The sequence below is a fragment of the Vicugna pacos genome, chromosome 13 (genome assembly GCF_048564905.1).
Source record: "Vicugna pacos chromosome 13, VicPac4, whole genome shotgun sequence".
Classification (NCBI taxonomy): Eukaryota; Metazoa; Chordata; class Mammalia; order Artiodactyla; family Camelidae; genus Vicugna; species Vicugna pacos.
Genome location: NC_132999.1, coordinates 46,175,702 through 46,200,962, shown reverse-complemented (window position 1 = coordinate 46,200,962; position 25,261 = coordinate 46,175,702).

The following is a 25,261-nucleotide window of genomic DNA, read 5'->3' as shown; positions in this document are numbered from 1 at the left end:
GTTTTCAATTGCCCCGAGACCCCCCCAGGGCCTTGGTTTACCCCATGAGTCACTGAGCTGCTGGTTTCACATGAAGCAAACGAGAGCCCAGCTCACAGGGAATAAGGCTGTGTTGTGTAGAAAATGCCTGTTTCCTCACCTGTAAAATGGGAATAAAGACATGGGCTGACAGACTCTCCCATTTGACTCCTCAAAATCTTTTCAAATGAGCATAGGTTGTTGTTCTTCTTTTTGTCCTGAGAAAATGAAGCCTTAGCAAATCTAAGAAGAATGAAGTCATGCAAAGTATGTCTTCTGACTACAATGGAATAAACGCGGAAGTCAACGGTAGAAGGAAAACTGGAAAATCGGCAAATACATGGAAATTAAACAGCATGCTCTTAAACAACCCATGGGTCAAAGAAGAGATTGCGAGGGAATTAGAAAAATCTTACGACAAATAAAAATGAAAATACAGCATATGAAAACTCATGGGATGGAGCAAAAGCAGTACTAAGAGGGAATTTTATACCTCTAGATGCTTACATTAAAAAGAAGAAAGATCTCAAATCAACAACCTATCTTTACACCTCAAGGAGAAATATTTTTAAAAACTAAGCACAAAGTTAGCGAAAGGAAGAAAATAATAAAGACTAGAGAAGACATAAATAAAATATAGAATAGAAAAACAAAAGAAAAACAAAATTGAGTTTTTTTATAAGATTAACAAAATTGGCAAATCCAGCTAGATTAAGAAAAAAGAGAAGAATCAAATAACTAAAATCACATATTAAAGAGGGAACATATTATAACTGATGCCACAGAAACATAAAAGCATCATGGAGAATGCTACAATTATACACCAGCAAATTTGATAACCTGTAAGAAATAGAAAATTTCTAGAAACATGCAACCTATCAAGACTGCATCATGAATAGAAATTTTTCCAAAGAGGAAATGCAGATGGCCAATAGGCACATGAAAATATGCTCAAGCATCGTTACTCATCAGAGAAATGCAGATTAAAACCACAATGAGATGTCACCTCACACCTGTCGGAATGGCCATCATCAAAAAGAACACGAATAGTGAACGCTGGCATGGATGTGGAGAAAAGGGAACCCTCATACACTGTTGGTGGGAATGTAAATTGGTGCAACCATTGTGGAAAACAGTATTAGGATTCTCAAAAAACTAAAAATAGAACTACCATATGACCCAGCAATTCCACTCCTGAGTATACATCTGAAAAAAAAAACCCACTAATTTTAAAAAGATACATGCACCCCAATGCTCATAGCAGCATTGTTTACAATTGCCAAGATATGGAAGCAACCTAAGTGTCCATCAATAGATGACTGGATAAAGAAGATGTGTTGGGTGGGGTGTATATAATGGAATACTACTCAGCCATAAAAAACAATGAAATTTTGCCATTTGCAACAACATGGATGGACTTGGAGAGTATTATGCTAAGTAAAATAAATCAGACAGAGTAAGACAAAGACTTATGGTATCACACATAGAATCTAAAAAACATAACAAACAAGTCAATATAACAAAAAAAAAAAAGCTGACTCACAGATACAGAGAACAAACCAGCGATTACCAATGGGGAGAGGGAAGAAGGGAGGGGCAATACAGGGGCAGAGAATCAAGAGGTACAAACTATTATGTATAAAGTAAGCTATAAATATGTATTGTACAGCACAGGGAATATAGCCAATATTTTACAATAACTATAAATGGAGTATAAACTTTAAAAATTGTGAGTCACTATATTGTACACCTGAAATTTATATAATATTGTACACAACTATATTTCAATAAAAATAATAAAATTAAATTTAAAAATTTTAAAGAACGAATCATAAAGAAATAAAAAGTTTGAATAGACCTATAAGTAGTAAAGATATTGAATTAGTAATCAAAACATATCCCAACAAAGAAAACCTCAGGACCCATTGGCTTCACTGGAGAATTCTGTTAAATATTTAAAGAAAAGTTAATGTCAATCCTCATGAAAATCTTCCCAAAAAATTGAAGAGGAGGAAACTTCATTTCATGAGGTCTGCTTTACCCTTATGCCAAAACCAAAGACACTACAAGATAAAAAAATTACAGGCCAGCATCCCTGAAGAATACTGATGCAAAAATCCTCAACAAAATACTAACAAACTGAATTCAACAGCACATTAAGTAGATTACACACCATGACCAAGTGGAATTTATTCCTGGAATGCAAGAGCAGCTCACCATATGAAAATCGATCACTGTAATACACCACATTAACAGAATAAAGGGAGAAAAACACATGATCATCTCAACTGATACAGAAAAAGCATTTGACAAAATTCAAAACGTCCTCATGATAAAAAAAAAAACCACTCAACAAACTAGGAATAGAAAGAAAGTACCTCAGCCTGATAAAAGCCATATTACGAAAGCCCACAGAAAACATGGTACTTAATGGTGAAAGACTGAAGGCTTTCCCTCTAACCCCAAGAACAAGGCAAGGATACCCACTATTGCCATCTGTATTCAACATACTACTGGGAGTCCTAGCCAAAGCAAGTCTGGAAGAAAAGGAAGTAGAAGACCCAAAAAGTTGCACACTGAATCTTACAGCGCTTACTTATTATTTCCAAAACTTGGAATCAACCAAGATGTCCTTTAGGAGATAAACGGATAAACTATGGTAAAGCTGGACACTGGAATAGTACTCAGCACTAAAGAAAAATGAGCTTTCAGGCCATGAAAAGACATGAAGGAAACTTAAATGCACATTGCTAAGTGAAAGAAGTCAATGTGAAAAGGCTATATACTGTATAATTCCAACTGTATGACATTCTGGAAAAAGCAAAATCTTATGATCATCTCAAGAGATGCAGGGGGAAAAAAAAAACCACTTGATAAGTTCCCTGCCAGCTAGAGAATAGAAGAGAACTTCCTGAAACAGATAAATGGCATCTACAAGAAACTTAAAACTAACATTATACTCAAGGATGAAGGACTGTTTGCCCCTAAGATCAGGAACCAGGCACGTTCCACTCCATTTCAGGCTGCTCCTGACATTCTTACCTCCATCTGTCTTGGCTGCTGTCAAAGCTCACTGACCCAAGCCCACTCTCCAAAAGGAAAAAAAAAAATAGACTAAAGTTAGAAAATAACTGCAACCTGCCCCAGGGATTCACAAGTCCCAGCATCAGAGGCAGGAACATCCTGGAAAATGAGGTGGATGACCTTGGACTTGCTTTCGCAGGCTTTCTATTTTGTGATGGCTTCCAAAGCCATCGTATCAACATATTGCTCCTTTTTTTTAATTAAAAAAATGACACTTCCAATGCAGAAGCCCAGTGATGGGGGAAGAGAGCAGAGGAGATGTTCTTGCAGACCTCCCTGGGCTCCCCACCAGCCCGGGACACCAGCGGCACCTCTCCAGGAGAAATTGCTGGTGGGATACGCAGACATTGAGAACGATTCCACAAAGTTGTCCCTCATGAGAGATCCCAGCCACATTCTTCTGTAAGAGCTGCCTCTGCGAGAGCATTTACAGAGTCCATCTCCCTTCAAACAGGGATCTCATTCATCTTTGTTCCTCCACGGTGGCCAGCACAGTGCCCAACACTTAACAGGAGTTTGAGAAAATGCTGATTAAATCGAACAGAACTTGAAACAGAAACTGAACAGACTTTTTAGGTTACATCAGAGCATGAAAAGAAAATGTTTGAAAATCAAAATCCTTTCCTGGTGCTCCCTGGAGAGCACATCACTTCAAGGAAGCCTTTGGCAAATCCGTTTGTAAAGTGCAGAAGTGTGGAATTCCTTTGTGCGGTAAATACCCCTGGTTCCTGAGACTGCAGATTTATATATGCAGGCATATGTATATAGGTATGTATACAATATGGATGTTGAATATAGAATATTAATGTATTAATATTCAGTAAAGTCTACCATGACAAATGAAGCCTCTTTCTAACCATCTCTCTAGCCTCATCCCTCCCAGGGTTTTATTTAGGAATTGCTCAGATTAGAAACAGTTTATCCTCTCAAGATCAGATAAAACTGGTTAATTTTTTAATCCTGAGGCAAGAAATTCAGGAAACCAAGAGACAGAGTTTGGCCCAAAGAGTTTCTCTGTCCTTTTATTCCCTAGGAAAAGCAGTGCCCAAAATATGTAGTTATTGTCCCCACTGTCCCCACCCTCAGTCTACACTGGAGAGTTGCCATCTATCTGATTGGTCTGAAGCCCAGAGTCACTCATATTACTAGATTTTGGGATGGGGGAGTGGGTAACTAGATGAGCCTCTACCAGCAATTTTGGAAAACTTCCCAATGTGGGGTTCTGGCCTCAGGGTAGAAATAGCGCCCAGGGTTCACATCTGCTCACATATCTCTTATCTCATTCAGGACACTGAATTTTTTTAATCATAATAGAAATGTGAAGAAGCAGGAAGACCCTCAGAACTCTACAGAGCTTTGCGTGAGAGTGATCTATGTGGTCTCTGGCAGTTTTAAAACATGTCTGCCCTTCCAGCATGTTGAGTCACGAGGAGGTCAGTTACAGAAGGACCCTACCACACTGGACTCTGGCCACACTGTGCTCCCACTCAGGACCTGGCACGGACAGGCCTCCAAAGGCCATGGGAACCTCCAGGAACAGAGTGATTGGACAGCATGGTGATGAAAAGTGTACCCTCCCTCCCCTTTGGCCACCATGACCCATACAAGCTTGGTCAGTCATGAATCAGCCCTGCTAGCCAAGAGGAAGGGCTCAGTAGAGTCTTAAGTCTAATTTTTTTCATCATTATTAATAACTTCTAATCACACGAGAACTTGTGAATACATTTTTTTCTTTTTTTAAAATAAAAGAAATGGGGGAAAAATGGTCCTTAAGAAAAAAATTAATAAAACATGCCTGCAAATTCCCTGACACTCCTCCTATTGAGAGGCGGGTCTTATGTCCCTTTCCCTGAAAAGGGCCAAGCTTTGGCAACTGGCCAACCAATGGACACAGGTAAACTGTCCTCAGTGACTCTCTAGACCCCTGAAAGTCTCACAGAGGATGTCATCGGGCTCACGGCCCAGGATCTCATCATGTAAACCGGGTCCAGGCGCAGATGAGCCCCTGGGTGCAGCCCAGTAAGTGCAGGTTCCCTAGGGAGGGAGGAGGGAAGGAGAACAAGAGTAGAAAAGTCTTTTGAGGAATGTTACAGGAGTGTACGCGTGACATGGGGTTGTGATGGAGAAATAGCGGCATGCCCTGCACACTGATGGGAATGACCCCATGGAGAAAGGAATTTTGATGACCCAGGAAGGGAAGTGTAGCTGGTGTGATGTCCTTGAGCAGGCGAATGGGGTGGGCTCTTGCACACCAGTGACCTTGATGGGGCACAGAGGGATCCTTTCAGAGAGCCCCAGACCCGTGATGAATTTCCCCTAGGGTCTCCCAGCACAGGAACACATCCTTCCTTTGACAGGAGGCTGGTTTTAGGGAAACCACTGGCCAGCTTGGGAGCCAGGAGAATATCAATCACACAGAGCCATGTGGCACTGAGATCTGAGCTGAGAGGTGACTTAAGATCATCAGTTAAATCCTCTCGTTGTGCAGACGTGAAGTCCAAGGCCCAGGCCACTCAGTGACTTAGAGGCAGAGTCTGGCTCCCCACTCTGAATCCAGCTGTTCTTCCTCAAAGATTAGATGTGCTTCCTGCCCACATGCCCCAGCCTTTCTCCTTCCCTTTAGAGTTTTGACTGTCTCTACAGTAGGTCCTAAGCAGCAATCTCACCCCCGGAAGCCTTGAAATCTCTGCGTCCGTGCCACACCAACCACCTTCAGGCACCCAACACGTCCTCCAGTTCTTCCTCCAGTGCATCTCCCATCTCCCACTCCCTCCCCCAAGCCTGTGTCCCTGCCCCTGGATGATCATCAGCCCCTCCCCAGCCTTGGGGGAACACCGCTTGTCTCTGCATCTGCAGGGAGAGCATGTGACAAATGGGGGTAACTCCCTTACCAGCTGCAAACCATCTGGTTCTCTGCCCAGGGCTTCTCAGAGCTTTTAATGCAGCTGGTAACCAAGGAGGTGAAGCCCTGAGTCTTCCTGGCTGCTGTCCCTGCACCCTCAGCAGGCAACTTAATCTCCACATACCCTGGCTTCCTCCTCTGTAAAGTAGGGCAGTAACAGAACCCACAGCACAGGGTTGTTGTGAGGATGGAATGAGTTCAGAACAGTGTCTGATGGAGGAGACACCTGTGACACCTTTTGTTGTTCCCACTTTTACCTCCATCATCACACCACCCTCAGGGAGAGATGATGGGCTCCTGTCTTGATCCTGAGACCAAATTCTCACCTCAGACCCTTGCCTGGTACCAGGGCCCCCATACTTGGGTCACAGCCTTGCTTCTGTGGGCCCCATCCTCCCCTCTCACCCCCGACTCAGCTTCCCCAGAAACAGACCCTGCGACTAGGATCTGAGGGTGAGTGGTTATTTGGGAGGGGGTCCAGGTAAGCCCCAGGAGGCCTGAGGAAGTGAGACAGAGAAGGAAGGAAGCTGTAAGAGGTGCATCATTGAGCAGGTGACCGCTGCGGGCAGCAGGGCCTCAGTCCCCAGGGAAGCCACCCTGGGTGGTAGTGCAGAACATGCCTCAGAGCCGCTCCACTGGAGAAGCAAGAAGCCGGAGGTTTTACCTCCAGCTTGAATCTTCGCTGACGGAGGGCTGGTCCTGGGCATCAACACCCCCGTGTTCCCTGGTCCCCATGACAGATGGAGATGCTCTTGTCTGCAAGGCACGTGACCCATTGCTGGGACACCTGGCCCGGTGCATCCAGCCATCTCTTACTTGCCACCAGATTCTGAAAATGCCAGGTTCAGTTTCTCATTCCCAGTGCCTGGGGCTTCCTCCCAAACCCTTCCCGCCTAACTTGTGGGAGAGCACGTCATCCAGAGCCTTGTCCTTCCACATCTGGTCCATCTCAATGTCCATCATCCTCCTGCCCAGAGCATCCTCAGATGAGCAGGGATGGGACAGGTGAGAGCTGAAAGCTAGGGCTTCCTGGAAGCCCCGTTACCGCCCCCACCCAGCAACAAGCTGTCAGGGCACCCAACTCAAAGGCCACTTACTTATCTGAGCATCTACTGTGTGCCAGGCACCATGCTGAAATTTTCCTGCAGCCCCTCCCTCCGTGACCCTCACAACCACTTTGAAAGAGGGCTCCCCAGCTCTACCTTCTGAGTGGGGCAACTGAGGACCTGAGACGTTAAGTCATCGCCCCAAGGTCATCACCTGTCATTAAGACGCCCTGAAAAGGCCCCTGTAGGAATCACTAGGGGACCCACAGACATCCCGTCCCTCCCACTGCCTCTGTCTACAGGGATGTGTTTTTCGATAACCTCCAGGTATAACCCAAGCTACAGTCCCTCTTCCTAAATCCTTCCTGGCCATTGTTTGCCTGGAATCACCCCTTTGATCCCACGGAGTAAATGTCAGCGGTTGCCTCCAGGAACTAGAGATCAGGACCAACACGACGGGCAGACCCCGGCTCCCAAGAGGCCTTGTTTAACCACAATCACCAAGGCGCTGCGTCTGCCCCACTTTGGGCTTGGCGACAATGACAAGAGAGCTTGTTATCAAAACTGCTTTGTGGGGTTTGAAAGGCTTTGGATGAGCATCTCTGCAGTGGGACCGCTGGACTCAGGCAAAAACGTAAGGCCATCAGTGAGCTGTTTGGGTGAGACACAGGTGTCATGAAATTTTAATTAAATTCTTATTTGTGTTCAATAATTGAGTACCGACTGCCCAGGCTCGACTCTGGAAGGGAAGCCAGGGCCTACATACTCTAGTGGAACAGTGCAAACATCATAGGTGCTGCGTGGGGTGAATACAAGCCTGTCCCCTTGCCCGTGTCCCCTGAGTTACCTCTCTTCTCGAGGAAGTCAGCTTTCCTGTCTCCCCCTCTGGTCATCCTGGCAGAAGGGAGCAGGCTGGAGGAACAGATGGGGCAAGCCACACAAGAGCTCTGAGGAGGGCCACTAGGGAAAGACCGTGGAGTTCAGGATCCGGCAGAACAAGATGTGAATCCTGAGTCTACAACTCACAAGACAGGAGAGCTTAGCAGCTCAGCTTTGCCTCTTTGAGTCTCAGTTTTCTCATCTGTAAAACAGCCACTGTAACTCCCAACTGGGTAGAAAGACCAATCTTTTTCCCTTGCACATCTCTCCTGGTTAACCCACAAGTCTGGTACGGGTCTCCTCCAGACCCCACAGTTTAACAGGCCTGATGGGGACACTCCATCCAGACTGGAAAAATCAAACCCTCGCTTCTAACAATCTCTGTTTGAAACCCGGGGATGAAGTCAAACAGCTCTGGGGAAACAAGCACACCAACCCAAGGGCAGAGGCCATTGTTTAGGTACGGTCGTGCTGGGTCTTGAGTGAGCAGAGAAGACAGTCTGCAAAGGAAATGAAGAAGATGGGCAAAGGGAAATAGACAGGAGACATCCTGCAGACCCGGTCAGGGAGAAAGGCAGAGACAGGCATCGAGAGTCAGGGAGGGTCTCTGCCAGGTGACTTTCAGGTCCCAGGATCCCTGGCTGGCTTCTACAGTTGGGATCTGAGGCATCCCCCAAACCCTTGAGCTTTTTTTCTTGGATTTATGGACCTAATGGGACTCATTTCTGGCTCAAACAAAAAGAGAATTAACTCATTGACTGGTGTAATGTAACCCTTGCAGGGTCAGAGTTGAGTCAGGAATAACTTGATGGGGCTTCTAATGATGTAACCAAGACCAGAATTCTCTCTTTCTCCTCTATATGTTGTCCTCATTCTCAGGCTACACCTGAGATGATAGCAACAGCTCTAGACTATGGACTTCGAGGTTCAAGTTCAAGGGAAGAATATAGTTCAAGTTTAGCAGGAAGAGTAAGAGTCTATTTCTCAGAAGCCTCAGTAAAAGGCTCATTGTAAGGCAATGGCTCTGGTTGGGGCACACGTCCATCCTTAAGCCAATTACTGTAGCCAGAGGAATGGTCTGAATGTGTTGGTTTAAACCTAGGCCATGAAGTCCACCTCTGAGCTGTATGTCTGCCTCACCCATAGACTAAAAGTGGGACAGGGATGACACAAATAAAAGTATGTGCTGCTGATAAACAGATAAGGACTACAAGCAAACCACCTTGATGAAGACACAACCTCTTTGCGTGCGTGAAAGGAAGTCCCTTATGAAATGTATCTATAACAAGGCTGGTGCTCCGTAAATGCTGATTTCTCTTCTTCCTTGCCCTCAGATTGGTAGCCTTTATGTACGGCTCAGTTAGGCTAGAAATTCATGCCTCTCTTCTCCCCATCCAATAGTTTGGCCTTTTGAGACCTGCAGGCCCATCTCTCTGCCTTACACACAGACTTCACATGTGGCATCCCCTGGTCTGGGACACCTTTCCTGTAACATTGTCTGTTCAATTTTTTTAACTCAATATTGAATTTAAGTCTTATCTTCTCCCTGATATACCTTTCCAGAATCTTCTGGTGGACACATGTGAGGCTGCAATTTCTCACCTAGAGTGAGATTTTTAGAAAGCACTTTGCCTGCAATTCTATTAAATGCCTCCAGGGGGTTGTGTATGCCAGCAGTCTCACTGGTGAAACTAGTTTTTTTCTTTTCTTTTCGTTTAAGCTGTATTGTCAGTGAAACTTTATCAGAAGGTGATGATATTATATGCAGGCACAGTATATCAGAAAGATCTGGGTTCTGATTCTGGCTCCAACATTGAATAGTCTGGAAATTTTGGCAAATGGCTTAGCCTCTCTGAGCATCATTTCTTCTCTAAAGTTATTACCACTATATTGTTGGGTTGCTGCAAAAATTAATAAATTAACATATGCAATGTTTTTAGCTCAATGCCTAACACACAATAGGTACATGATGGATATTTGTTTCTTCTCCAATAATTTAGAAATGTTATGTTCCAAAAGTTTTTTGGAACTCAGAACATACTGTTTCATAAAACTCTGATATAGATGATAGTTAGTCAAAACACAAGCTCTAATGGCTTCTACTACTAACAATCATGAATAACAATGTTTCTTTGGAAAAACGTAGTCCAAGCTCCAGACACAAGTACCACATCCTCCATTCTCTGGGCTAGTCTCAAGGAAGAAAATGTATCTGGGGCAGTACTTACAGTGGAGAAGACAAGGCAGATTGAGACCAGGCTCCACAGACCTAGGGCGTCAGGGCTGATGGAGGCCAGGAACATGAATGTACCCCAGATTCTTTTATTCATGGCCATTATAATGGCAATCATAATACCAATAATACCATTGGATGGGGCTTACTGTGTGCCAGGCTCTGTGTGCATCATCTCATTCTCCCAACTATCTCTTAAGGAAAAGGCTATACTAGCCCCATTCTACAACTGAAGGAGTCGAGACCCTGCAAAGGTAATAAATTTGCCCAATCTCACAGATTTGAGTGACTGACTGATGCCTTCTGCCTTTGACCACTGCCCTCACTGCCCCTCCACACCTGACTGTCCATTTGTACAGCTTTTAGGGCACATTCCACAACCAGCCTGGGAGGGAGGAGCTGATCACATCTATAGATGAAGAAACTGAAGCCCAGAGAGGGGAACCAACTTGCCCAAATTTGCACAGCAGAGAAGAGGGGAATCCCTGTGTGCCTGACTCCTCCTCTAGGGCTCCCTCCCCAGCTCCCCACCTCCCAGCGCTCTCAGAGGAAAGTGCAAAGATGAGACGGGAGGGGGCGAGGGTGCTTCTCACTGCCAGCAGCAGCCTGGCAACTGAGGAGTCTCCATTTATTTCTCAGCACATCCTGCCCTGACAGCCAGGCCCTTCCTGACACCACACTCTCCCTTCTCCCGTCAAGAGCATGCGGCTGGTACCTCTATAATGTGCCTGCCCTGCTTATTTCCTTCAAGGAGAGACTCAGTCCAGGAGGTAAACACAAAAGACTTGGTTCTTGACCTCATGACTCCCTTGGATGCAAACAGACCCCATAATAGCCATTATCCTCTGTCAGGGACGAAGCCCACCACCACCACCAAAGATCGCACATACACCTGGGTGACCAATATGTCCCAGTACCCAGCACATAGGAGGCCCTCAGTAAACACTTGTCACATCAATGCATGAACAAGGAAGCATATGAGTGGCTCAAGCCCTGCCACTGGCAGGTTCTGGAATTCACTGTGCCACCCAGGCTGGGAACGCACCTGTCAGAGGGAGCCCTGGGCCCTGGTCACCTGCTGAAACAGCCCGCCCTTCTCTGGCAGTGACCTTCACCACACAGCTGCTGCCCTTCCGCCTTTCTTGCCTGTGACACTTTCAGAGCCACTGCTTGCTGCCCCAGGACCTCCCAGGTGCTCTCCTCTGGCCGCGTCCCCTTCTATGGGGAAGGTCTCCTCCCTCCTCACTGCCATCCTGACCCACCTGACTCTGTGTCACCGCTTCCCCCTGCACTCTTACCACTTTCCCCTGTGAGCCCTGCCTGTCCGGTTGCCCACTGAGCTAGGTGACAGAGGCCCACCTGGCTCTGACCCCCAGGAGCTCGGGCATTGGGTTCAGCCAGAGGAGCCTGGAGGGATCGCTTCCATGTCTGCATAGCCCGTCTGATTCTAGCCACCCCAAAGGGGCCAAAGAAGCCAGGCAAAGTCGCCTAATTGGGGTGGAGGCTGGTGAACACTGGGGGAGAAAGGCGGTGGGCTCAGCAAACCTCAGAGTGGGCTGATTCGTGTGCACTTGGACGTGGGGGGCCCTCCCTTTTTCTTCTGTTTGCTGGTACTAGAGAAGGTCCTCCTCCGCAGGCAAAAGGCTGAGCCGAGGGCAGTTACATGGGGGAGGGAGTTATGGGTCTGAAGGGCTAATGGGAACCAAGCAGGGCCGACCTGCTCAGTGTCTGTCACCGCTGGGGCTGGGGACGACCGAGGATGGGGAGACTGTGTGTCTCTTCTGGGAGACTGGGGGCCTGGGCCACACCCAGGTCTCCTCCCCACAGGATGCCGTGATTCTCCTCACACAGGCCCTTTCCCCTCCAGAGCCCTTCAGGCAGCGGGGGGATGGAGAGACGCCGTCCAGAGACCCCACAGCCAAGTCCTCCCGGCTCCCTCCACAGTGCTCTCTGCCTCATCCTCCAGGTGAGCCCCCATGAGCCTGGCGTCATGAACACACTGAGTCCAATCCCACAGCAGCCCTGCCAGTTGAGGCTGGGGAGGGGGGACTGTCACCCCCATTTAGCTGAGGCAGAAGCGAGACTCAGAGAGGTGTTCACAGAGCTGGGAACCGACCGCTGCTCTAAAGCCTATAATTTTCCAAACCCCACTCGGACACTCAGGACCCACACCCTCATTTCCTGATTCTTGACCCTGGCCTCCCCTGTAGTAGGTACCTGGGGTTTCCTCCCTCTCCCTGCCCCCATCTGTCCCCTCTTGCCATTTATGGACCTGTGGTTTGAGGGATTTTTTTTTTTTTTTTTTTTTTTTTTAGAATCTGCCCCTCCTCCATTCTCCTTCCATGTGGCTGGGATGGGCTCCACCCTTGGAGCCAGGGCTGGACCGTGTGACCTGGGCCTGGCCAATCAAAACTCTGCATCCCCCTGGCCCTGGCCAATCAAAACTCTGCATCCCCCTGGCCCTGTAGATTTCCTGACTGGGGCCTTGCTACCCTCACCCACCCTGGCCGGGCTCAGGCTGCACGCTCACCCTGTGCTGAGCCCAGACACAGGAGTCACTCCCCCTGGGTCTCTAGAGGCCTCTGTCACTGGCCTTGAACTCCACCTTGACCCATAGGCCTCGGCACCTGCACCAGCCTGTGTCCCTCATTCCTGACCAGCCCCAAGGCTGCCCCGGGGCTCCTGTGCTCCACTAGGTGCCCACTGGATCCGGCCCTGGGACCCGGGCTGCTCTTGTTTTGTTAGCAGGTGTCTCACCTACTCCAGCCCATCGTCATCAACCAGGAGGTTCAAAGCACACAACTCATCAAAGCTTCCCTGTCGGGAAGAGTAGCCTTTAAATGTAACACTGCCAGGTTTCAGAAAGGAGCAGCCTCTCCGAGAGGCTTGGGGATGGCCAGGCCAAGGCCCCAGCCCCTCTGCCACTGCCTCACCAAAGGCTGCAAAATGCCCAACTCCACCAACAGGGCACCATGGGAAGCTGAGCCCATGCCAAGCAGAGAGCAAGTCAGTGACAAGCTGAGCCCTCTCTCCCCTCTTGGTTGACGCAGGCAGGGGTCAGGCAGATCCAAGTGGCCGGGTGGCAGTAGGAGGACAGTTGTCACTGATGGGGGCTGGGTTGCTCTTGGTCAAGGGAGGGTGGAGTTTGCTGGTTCAGAACCCAGATGCTCCATGCACAGGATGCTCTTATGATTGTAGCAGATGCTGTGGGTGGCCCCTAGCCACTGTGTCCCCTGGGTACTTGCCTTCACACACCAAGGAAGGAGACCTCCCTGAGGACACCTGCAACTCTGTGCCTCTTGTTCCTGCCACTAGAGCCTGTCCGACATGTCCACTAAATGCCAGGAGTGTCCACTACATGCCAGGAGCTGTCCCAGGCTCAGGGACACAGCTCTGAGTTGGACAGGGAAAGGCTTGTCCTCCTGGAGCCGACATTCGGTGGGAAGGCAGTTGTGAACAGACACAGCTGTGTCCAGAGGCAGGTGGTGACACACGCTAAAGGTACACAAGGCAGGGCAAGGGGACAGAGGGGAAAGAGTGCAGGGCAGAGGCTGCCGTGGCCTCACTGTGTGCAGAGTGAGGTGGAGAAAAGCACCTGCCTGAATCTCTAGTCCCGGCACAGAGCCGGGCACGGGCTGCCCTCCACACACGTCAGCTAACTGAGTGTCTAGAGGGACGGAGCCCCTCCCGGGGCCCGTGTCAGGGAAGGGGCGGACAAGAGGGGCAGGTGAGCTCATCTCTGTTCTCCCACCCCTGGTGAGATATCGCCACACAACCACGTTCCTAGAGAATTGGGGCCCCTGCACCCCTCTTCCCAGGGTCTCTGGGCTCATTTCAGCAGACAGGGCCCAGGAGGGAGGAGGCAGGTGGGGGGAAGGGCTGAGGAGAGAGTAGGACCCCTCTCCACCTCCCTTCTCAGGGCAAAGCCATCAATCCCCAGAGGGGAGGAGAGTGACTCAGTCACCTCCCTCCTGTGCGGGCAGAGCTGGATTGGGGACTCAGAAAACACCACATCCTGTGGCCAAGAAAATGAAGCAGGAATTCTTGTTCCCCTGGAGAACAGCCAAAAGGGACCCCTTCCTCGCCCTCCCTGTGGGGAAACACCACAGCCCCGCATTTGCCGCGAAGCGTGTGTTTCAAGCACAGTGTTTTCAACTCTTGATATAGTGGGATTTATTTAAGGCTCTCTGATGGTTATTTCATGTCTCCAAAGCCTACTTTTCACAGGAAGATCAATTCCAAGAAAACACCTCCAGCCTGCTGAAGTTAGATCCATTAACAAGTGCTAAGTGGCCAATGGCTCACAGAGGGAGACTTTGACTAAGACCCAAAAATGATAAAAACTCAGACGGGCAGCTCTGCTGGGAGCCCTGGAGGGCCATTCGCAACAGGGTTCTACAAGCCTTAATTATTTTTCCTCCAGCTAAAATTAAACTTCATTTGAGTTCAGAAAGGATGATTAAAGAGATTCATCCGAGAGCAAATCAGTCCCGTGTGGTGGGCGGAGGGCCCCTCTCAGAACAGCCTCCAGTTCCCACAGCCACACACGAGCACGCGCACACGCGTGCTCGGTTTGGGCACGGGGCATGCTCACAGGTGCAGGGACCGTGAGCAGTGAGGGGACCGGAAATGCCTCCTCAACACAATCCATCAGAAAAGGGGGCCAGTTGGGGATCTGAACCAGCAGAGACCATTTCTAGAGGCCAAGAGAGGGCTGGGGGTGGGGAGGGGGAGAGGGACAGACTCCTAATTCAAATGCATTAATAGAAATATTGTTTCCAAAGACTCTGATTCTGGGAAGTGAACAAGTACCCAGGGCCTCATCTGATGCTGAAATGCCCTGAAAAAAAAAAATACCCAAAACATAGACTGTAGTTTTACCATCAACCCTCATCAACCATCAACTGGGAACTTCTACATGCCAAGCCCTATGTGAGTGCTTTGCATGTATTACCTCATTTGAGCCTCACAATAACCCAATGCAGTAAGATCATTATCCCCATTTTACAGATGAGAAAACTGTGGCTCACAGAGTTAAAGTCATTTGCCCTAAAACTCCCAAGTTGCAAATCAAAGCCAGCTATGTCTGATGCCAAAGTAGAAGAACTTCACTTTACCATTTGCCTCCCTCTGTTTGCATACTCCCAAGGATGGGGAGTTCACCACCTCTCAAGGTAGCCCACTCCCTCTCCGGACAGCTTTGAATGTTGGGAAGTCCTTCCTTTGGGCCACACTGAGGGAATCCACTTTTTCTATATTTGAAGATAATGAATGGTCTCATTCTCTAGAGATGTACCCCTGGAAATTCCTGCTGACTCTTTCTGAAGGAGGGGACAGGGGATTGGTCACAAATAGCTAGATGAACTCTCCGTGATTCTCCACCCCTATTTTTATTAGAAATGTCCCCTTACAACAGAGACTAGAGGTCTGACTGATAAGATTTGGAAACTCTTACGATAGAGTGATTGTAAAATTGGCCACAGTTCCCCACTCTGTCCTATGTCCACACTTTGCAACATGACTGCAATTCTTTCCACTGAGAGGCAAAATCTATGTCCCCACTTCTTAGTCAGAACTGACCTTATAACTTGCTTAGGCCAATACAGTGCTTCCAAAGTGCATCGTGCCATTTTGATACCTAAACCTCGAGACACCCTGTGTACTTCCTCTCTCTCTTTTGTAAACTGCCTTCGCTTTGAGAACAACTCCAGACCAGCCAGGATGAGAGATGATGAGGAACTGAGATAAGCCGTCCCAATGGAGACTATCCTAGACCACCCAGCCTCCAGCCAACACGTCAGCTGTCCTAAGACACTAATGACCCATGCAAGCCTAGCCAAGCCCAGGCCACAGCAGCAGAATCACCCAGCAGACCTCCAGACTCTTAAGCTAAATAAATGCTTGTTATTTTAAGCCACTAAGTTTTGAGATCACTTGTTATGCAGCAGTAACTACCTGGTACAACTACCTCTCTGATCCCAAAGCAGTTGTACCCAGGCATCTTTCAACACTGCATCTAGGACCTTAACTCTTCCAAATTCTCCCTTAACCTCCATCTTTACTCCTGAAAAACCAATTTCTCCCATATCTAGAGAGACCATAAATAGTTAACTGCTAGAATTTATGTCTCTCTGAAGGCATTCTTTCATTCAGTTATTCAACAAACATTTTTTGTGTACAAGGCTCATGATCATCATAGCACACACATGGGATATCAGCACTAAAGAAATCATTGCAAAAATAACATTGAAAAAAATAGCATTTGACTGAGTTTGCATGAAGTACCCAACTTGATATTAAGCAGGTGCTTACTCAGCACCTCACACCAGTAAGTGAACAGCTGGCTTGCCCTGCATGGTGGGAACATCAGCTCCAAATCACAGGAGGAGCTTGTGGGTTTTGCCAAGGTTCTCTGAACTGGACTGGCACACAGTGGGGCCTCTGCTGGCAAGACAGGCAAGAGCTCCCTGAGTCCTCATGCCTCCCCCACAGGACACATCCTAACAGGGAACCAACCCAGAGAGGAAGTAGAGGCAGCAACCAGCGGTCTGTGGGGAGAACAAACACTGTCCAGCAGGACCTACCATGTGAGAGGCACCGTGGCATTACCATGAGAGCCAGACACAGAGGGAAGGATCTGTGACTCTGCCCCGTGAGTGAGTGCTATGACCCTCGTCCTGTTACTGGACCACTGTGAGCCTCTGTTCCTTACAACACATACAGGTAAGAATCACCAATTCTCAGGGTTTTAATTTTTTTATGAAAATCAAATGAGCTCATAAACATAAAAGAACAGACTCAGGTCCTGATACATGTTTTGCAAATGTCCACTCCCTCATTAGTCAATTTGTAGAAGACAGAGCTTGGAAGCACCAAGAGATGTGGGGATATTGGAGACTGTAAATCTGAATGCCATTGTTTTTCTCTTACCTCAAACTTGGGCCAAGCCTCTCGCTGTCCTGTCCTTAAGGGCAGGCTGGCTTGCTCAGCATACACATAGAAGCCACCTCCCCGAAGCTGTCTCCCAAATCCTCTCATGAGAAATTTCCAGGTTTTACCTTAAATCCAGATGCTTCCCTCTCTTCCTTTCCCCTCCCTTGGGCCTTGATTCTCTCTGGTACTGTTTTCCCAACTTCCCCTAGGCTTGAACATCCAGGATCAGAGAGCAGGTCGTCTCTGTGTTCCTCATGACACCTGGGTCATGCCAAACCCTCGGGAGATGGTGTGGATCAGGAAGGGCAGCTCTGCTTCTCCACGGGTCACCCTCAGGGGCCCCTCACCAAGGACTAGATCCCGACCGGATGGAGCAGGGGCCCCATGCAAAGCAGAGAGGAAAGTGCTGTGTGTCAGTCTGTCTTTATCAGCCTATCTAGGTCCCACAACAAGCCAGCAGGGCAGGAATTGTTCCCTTTTGTTGATAAGGAAAGTGATTCAGAGAGTAACTTGGCCAAGGGCTCATAGCTGGTTTGTCTTTGAGCCTGGTCTGTACACAAGTCGCAGTTTCCTCTCCACCTTGTTGCTTCATGTGTAGTCACATAGAGACCACCCAGTTATAAGTGAGGAGGGACTTTAAAGACAGCCCACCTGGGAGAATGGATCAGTGTGATGTTGTGAGGGTATCCCTTCATCCCAAATGATACCAATCTGGGTTCAAATCTCAGTTGTCATTATGGATAACCCTCCAAATATTAAAAATTGAATTACCGTATGATCCAGCAATTCCACTTCTGAAAGTATATCCAAATGGAACAAAAACATGAACTCAAAAAAATATCTGCACCTCTGTGTTTACAATAGCTAAGACATGGAAACACCATAAGTGTCCATCAACAGATGGATGGATAAAAAAAATGTGTGTGGAATATTATTCAGCCATAAAAATGAGGAAATCCTGCCATTTGCAACAACATGGATGAACCTCAAAGACACTACGACTTGATCCCAAAGACATTATGCTAAGTGAAATAAGTCAGACAGAGAAAGACAAATACTGCAAGATCTCACATGTGTGGAACCTAAAAGGAAAAAAAAAATCAAACTCACTGAAAAAGAGATCAGATTTTTGGCTGCCAGAAGAAAGGGATGGGGGTAGGGGACTTGGAGAAAGTGGTCAAAGGTGTAAACTTCCAGTTACAAGATAAATAAGTACTGGGGATGTAATCTACAGCATGACTAGAGTTAACGCTGCTGCATGATATACATTAAAATTAAGAGAATAGATTCTTAAAGTTCTCATCACAAGGAAAATAATGTTTTTCTTCTTTTGCTTTCTCTTTTGATTGTGTCTATATGAGATGATGGATGCTAACTAAACTCATTTCAGTAATCATTCCACAGTACCTGTTAGTCAAACCATTACACTGTACACCTTAAACTTATACAGTGATGTATGTCAATAATATCACAATAAAACTGGGAAAAAAAATCTCAGTTGTCTGACTTATAAGTCGGTGGCATTGAGTTCTCCACTTAATGCCTCTCAGTTTCCTTGTACTCGAGTTGGGGCAAAAATAGCAGACTGGGTGTCCATGGGGTTTCCACGTGTATGTTGTTCCATATGTATATTCCATATGTATATTCCATATGTATGTATATTCCCTGAAATATATAAAAGCATGTTGTTTGGCTCAATAAAGGCTGAAGGTGCCCAGACCCCAAACCCTGCAGCCCTCCCTCTTGTCTGGAGGATAAAACCGTCTTCTTTTCTCTTGGAAACAACAGAGATTAGCATCATACGAGGATCCTCCATTACACATATGCTCTTTCTCATATGACCAAAAATGCCGAAATCAGGCAACATCATTCACAGGAACAGCCAAGTTTCCAGGAGCATCCCCTGTGCTCCATCTCCTTTGTCCTCCTCGCTTCCATCTCCTCCTTCCCAGCAATGATTCCACATCTCTTGTACAATAGCTGAGCACATTTGCAGAGAGTTCCTAATGGCTGGTCGGGTCCCTCTGAGGACTAATGCGTATTCTCTATAATGACATTCATTAGTCTATCCGACATCAATATCGTTCTCAGGTTAATATGTTTGACTTAATGAGGCATTTAGTTTCAGTTTGAAAACTATTGAAGAAGCATGTTTTTCTCCCCGTGAGCTAAGCTGATGAATAGATTAATCCTAGACTAAGAAAATGAATCTAACAGGCTTGTTTTTATTCTTCAGTTATGGCTGCCTTGAATTCATTTGAGTTAACCTGGTTATTTCTTATGAATGAACAGGAAGACATTCCCTGATTGGTTCTGTGATTTGCCCTCCATTCATCTGTTTTTTTTTTTCCTTTTCTACCAGCTCTCAGGAAATAAAAAGAAATAGTACCAGTGTATGACGAAGTGGGGAAAGAATGCCTGAAATTGAGCAGGAGGAGGGGCTAGGGTCTGAAAGAGAAGCTCTATATGGTGACAGAGACAGCAACCACAGCAGACAGAGCAGGGAGTCTGACTGGCCCATCTGTCACTGCCAGCTTTGTGGGGTTCACTTCTGTAACCCCAGTACCCAGCACCTAGTCAGCACTCAGTAGACATTTGTCAAATGAGTGAAACAGATATTGAACAAATGGCTCTTACAGTGATTCAAGAGATCACATGATCTCAAGAAGGAGAAGATGCCCATTGTCTCAGATACATATAGTGATTCCATGACTCCTGGCCCAAAGCCGAAGATGACCTAAAGACCAATTTTCTTTGCTGACTTGGCCAGCGGCTATACCACATTTCTCTCCCTGCAGCTTCTGACAGCTACTGCCAGCCATGAGATGCCAGCAAGCATGCACTACCCTTCCTCCTAGGAATGGGCTGCCAGGTCATGTCAATTTGCCTGCCCCTGGCCAAAGTCCAACAGCATGGAGGGGCTCCATGCATTTATGTGCCCCATCCCTTCCTTTCTCAATGGCCAGAATTCACTCTGGTGACAAGGCCAGCCCTGTTTTTATTGTCCTGGTCAGTGGGGGAGGGTTGTGGTTAACAAGTGTGGGCTTTACAGGCAGAAACAGCTGATTTCCAATCCCAAATCCTCCACTTACCAGCTGAGAGACCTTGGCAAGTCCCTTCACTTCTGAGGCTCCATACTCTAAATTTAAAATGGTGATGACATTTTGTTTCTCCAGTTGCTAAAATGATTAAACAAAACCACATGTATAAATTGGCTGGCACGGTGAGGGCTCAGTGACTGTGGAGAACGGGATTGAAAAGAGGAGGATTTGATATTACAAAGTACAACCAGTATTTTACCTTCATCTTCAAATCTATCCTCCCTGCTGCTCGTCTGTTCTCTGACTTGATCTGATTCCAAACTGCAAGTCTGATCCATTGGGTTCTCCCTGTCTTTCCTGACCCAGCTCTCCTGTCTTCTAGGCTTCCCATAACTGCCCTGAGTGTCCATCCAGGATCTTGGATAATAGCCTGACCATGACCCTTGGGTGCTATTTTTCCTAGTTTATCCAACATCTATTGACAGATTGTCGCATCCAGTTTCCTCAACTCCCTTGGGAGGCCAACTCCCCTCACCAACCAGAGTTTACATGGAGATGTTGAGGCAGATGGGAAAAAGCTTAGTTTTGGTGTCCCTGATGCTAGACTGTCTTCAACCTAGGACAGATACAGCCAGGTAAACACGACCCAGGAAGCCTCCATGTTCACCATTTGGGAACTCCAATATATTGTGGTACTTCCTTCCTGTTTCCAAGGGCACCTGCCATTTGCAGTCCTTAAGGTATGGGAAGCGAGGAATAAGGTGGTCTGATAGAGTGGGTCAGGAGAGGGAGTGATTTTAGGGTAAAGGAAGTGCCTCCTTCCCCACCTGGCCTTAGATGTTATGCTGCAGGTCCTGGACGGTTGTCTCTTTCAGAACCACGGACAGTGGCCACAAAACCCTAAGATCTTACCCAACTCCAGAGAGTAACATGGTAGAAAAGAACCTCAGAAACCATCTCAGTTCAACAGCACCTTTTGCTTCTACATTTTGCAAATGAACAAGTCCTAGGAGAGTTGAACTTAGAAGTGATGTGGTTTAATAAAAAGGTCACTGGACTAGAAACTGAAGCCTCGGATCTGCTATGTGACCTTGAGAAAAATACTTCCCCTCCATGAACCACAGCATCCCTAAATCCATCATTCCGGGACATCTGCTTTGAGGCACAAGAGGTGGGTAACAGCTCAAAGTTCTAATCCCATCCCTGTGTGAGAAAAAGTGTCCCAATAGCCTAGTGGATCTCCTGATGACCTACCGTGTTTTTGCCTTACAAGCATTTTATTCCTTCTATGTTACACAACAGTAGTTTGTTGGATGGCTAATCGACATAGCTATTTTCATCAACGTCAAAATAATTAGAGATTTCCTGAAAAGCTTCTTCATAAGGAACAACATGAAACATGAAACACATTTGACTTAGATAAGTCAAAAAAGCAGCACCGAGATTCAGAGAATATTCTGCTAGAAGGGCTTTGGCAATTGCTCCATCTACCCCTTTACTTTCCAGTTAAGGAAACAGAGGCCCAGGAAGGGAAAATGACTTGAGTTAGTGAAAGAGCTGGGACCAGAAATGGGACTGACTGTTGGCCTCTAGCCAACACCCATGCCCACTTCCCTCTGTAGGTGGTGGGGAAATTGACCAAAAACATTTTGGTCATGTCACTGGGCTGAGAACTCTGAAGGTGTACAAATAGCAATGATGCTGCCATTTACTGACCATTTGCCATGGAAGCCTCATGATAACCACAGAAAGGAGACACCACTGTTGGCTCCACTGTAAAGATGAGAAACCTAAGGCTCAAAGAGATTTGTGGATGGTTGGAGGGAAATATGAACAAAATACCTGGGTCTTGCTTATAGAAAACCTCACCTTCTTAACCACGATGTTCTACCCACTCTCAAGGGTCCTGTTTTGCTAACTCTAGTTTCATTCCTTCTCTAACTGCCATCACTAACTCAGCCTTCTTTGCCTGGAAACTTTTTCAGTTTTAACATAGCAGGACCCACATCCCAGGAAACCCCTCAGTCCTGGGCAAACTAGGACAGTTGATTACTCTACTGTAACTCCAGACTGCACCCAAACTGTCACCCATTCCCACATCTCTGCTTTTCCAGCTGGTGGGATACCAGGCATGGGGAATCACCCCAAGGCTTAAGTATTACTCAAAGATTTGGATAGTAACTTTTTACTAACAATTATGTCGACTGCAAAATTCACAGGGCTTTTCAAACTATTAGTCTTTAAGATGTTTTATTTACAGGGGGAAGCATTTCTGTTTATGCCCCTTGAGCCCTGGATGAGCATTCACCCTGCCCTTTAGAAGTATCTTCACACAAGAGATCACCTTGATCCTAAACCTAAACTTAATCTTGGCATTGACTGAGCACTTACCACTGTCCTGCAACAACCCCACGTTAGAATGCTTAACCTGAGTGTAGCCCCACCTCCATCCACGAGGTTGATCCTAACTTACCCTTGAGCTGATCCTAATCTGTCTCAACCAAATGCCATCCTTGGGCTCCTGAGCCTAAGAAATAGACACAGTATTATGTCTGGTGTTAGATATAGTTGGATTTGAAGACCAACTTTTCTACTAACTAGTGATGTCACCTGACTAAGTCTCCGTTTTATCATCCTTCAAATGAGTATAATGACCTGCGTCAGATGGAATCATTTACACAGAGTGTTCAGGACAGGGTCTGGCATATGGCAATGGGTAATGAATTCTTAACTGTAATCTAACCTTCACTTTAAACTTAACCTAAGGGGGGAGGCTATTGCTCAAGTGGTAGAGCGCATGCTTAGCATACACAAGGTCTTGAGTTCAATCCCCAGTAACTTCTCTAAAATAAATAAATAAGTAAACCTAAAAATTAAAATAAATAAATAAATAAATAAATAAACTTAACTTAAGCCTGTTTCAGCCCTTGCCAGCCTGTCCCCAATGTTCACTGTGATGGTGACCAAATTCAGACCTGAGCTCCTGTCTGGTGTAGCCTCTGGATTTATCACTCAGGGGGACCAGCACCCCATATTGAGTTAGAATACTTCCACTCTCTTCTCACATTGTGTCTTGTTAAGATCTTTCCAGAAATTAAAAAAAAAAATCCCCTAAAGAACAAGCAGCTTTCAAAGAGCATTTGCAAGGTGATCGGAGAACACTGATGTCAGGCGCTCAGAAGAGCAGGGGGATGCAAGGCTGTTTTGGCCCTTGAAAGCCTCTCACCTTGACAGTCTGGACTAGGTTGCAAGCCTGGTCTGCACCCCAGCTCTGGCCCCAACCATCTGTGTAGTCTCGGCTCAGTCCCTCATCCTTTCTGACCTCGGCATCTCCCTTCTATTATAAATGGCCTGGGCCCTTGTCTGAGACTCCTTCAGCTCTGACCTTCAGGGGACTCTAATTAGCTCTGACTCCAGGGCAAAGGTCTCGCATATTTGTAAACCTTTTTGCACTTCTGCAAAGCATCAGTTTTATTTCGTTTGTAGTTACCGTGTTCTCACTTGCTTTCTAGAGAAGCAGGGACCCTAACTTTCCAAGTCATCTGGATTCCTCTCTGATGCCAGGCATCCTGAGCCTACCCTTCTCAGGACAGTGGCATGGGAAGGACCCCGAGCAGGAGACCAGAGTTCAAGTCTGAATGCTGATGCCCACTCACAGAGTGACGTCAGGACCGTACCCTACCCTCGGTCTCAAGTTTTCTGTTAAGATAAAGTGAACGCAGTTTTCTCCAGGACTCTCACAGCTTGATCGTCTCTGCAACACACTCTCACCTGCCTCATCCGAGAGTCATTCAAAATCCACCTGCAGCGGCCCCGCTGTACGCCAGGCCCTGGGGGTGGTCCTGGGGATATGGGAGGCACAAGGCCCTGTTGATTCCACCAAGTGACACTCTCAGCCCAGTGAGGAAGGAAACCTGATGAGGTAATGACCACAACTCAGCAGGCAAAAGGCCAGGATTAGGTCAGCACAAGGTGCCGCAGGACCCAAGGCTCTGTCCATTTTGGGGGTTCAGGACTGTTCCCCAGGGGCCTGGACACAACTTCCCTGTGGCCCCCAACCCTGCTCCACCCACCAGGATTGCCACCTGTGAGACCTCAAGCAAGTCATCCCACCCAGAGCCAGTTGTCTGCTCTGTGAGATCCAGGTCTCATCTTAAATTCCACCTCCTCCAGGAAGCTTTCCTGGACCTTCACCCAAAGTAGCCCCCCGTCCCTGTCTTCCACACAGTCTGGAAATTACATTTTTTACCTGTTCCTTGTTTGTTGTCTGAAAGCCCCTGACCCCACATACAGCAATGAGATTATTTTATTCATTCATACAATAAATATTTCTGTGCCAGGCAATGTTCTAGGATCTGGAGATTCAGTGGTGAGCAAAACTGTCCAACATCCCTTCCTTCATAGAGTCTGCATAAAATTATTTGCATAGCGATAGCAAGGTCAAGGTCAATAAAGAAAGTATGTAGTGTACATCGGGAAGTGGTAAGTGATCAGGAGATAAGTTAGGCCAGAGGAGGGGGGAGAAGTGCCAGGAGGCTGGGGAGCAGTTTCACGAGGGTCAGGAAGGTCCTTTCTGGGAAGGACTCACATGAGCATAGACTGGAAGGAGATAAGGCTGTGAGCCATGAGGGGACCTGTGGAGAGCGCCCCAGGCTTTGGGGACCACAGTGCAGAGGTAGGAGGCGGGAGAGTGTCTTGTACACCCGAGGGTCAGCAAGGAGACCCGTGTGGATGGGGCAGAGTGAGGGTGGGCAGTCACAGGGAACTTAGGGCCCAGGGAAGGATTGTAGCTTTATCCCAGAAAGACAGGAGCCATGGAGGGTGTGAGCAGAAGACAGAGGTGGTTGCCAGGCATTGGTAAAAGATCTTCTGCTGCTCAGTGGAGAACAGACCAGAGGAGGCAAGAATGGAATCAGGGAGACAGTTGGGCAGAATGATCCAGGCTGTGGGTGATGATGGTGGATCAAATCAGGACAAGAATATGAGGCTTTGAAATGATGAATTTTTAAAAAGTATCTGGCACATAGAGCCTGGCACACAGTGGGTCCTCAAGAGCTAGCAGATATGATGATTGGAATATGGAAGGTACTGAAAAATCTGAAATGAAATCTCTGGCTGCCTGCCC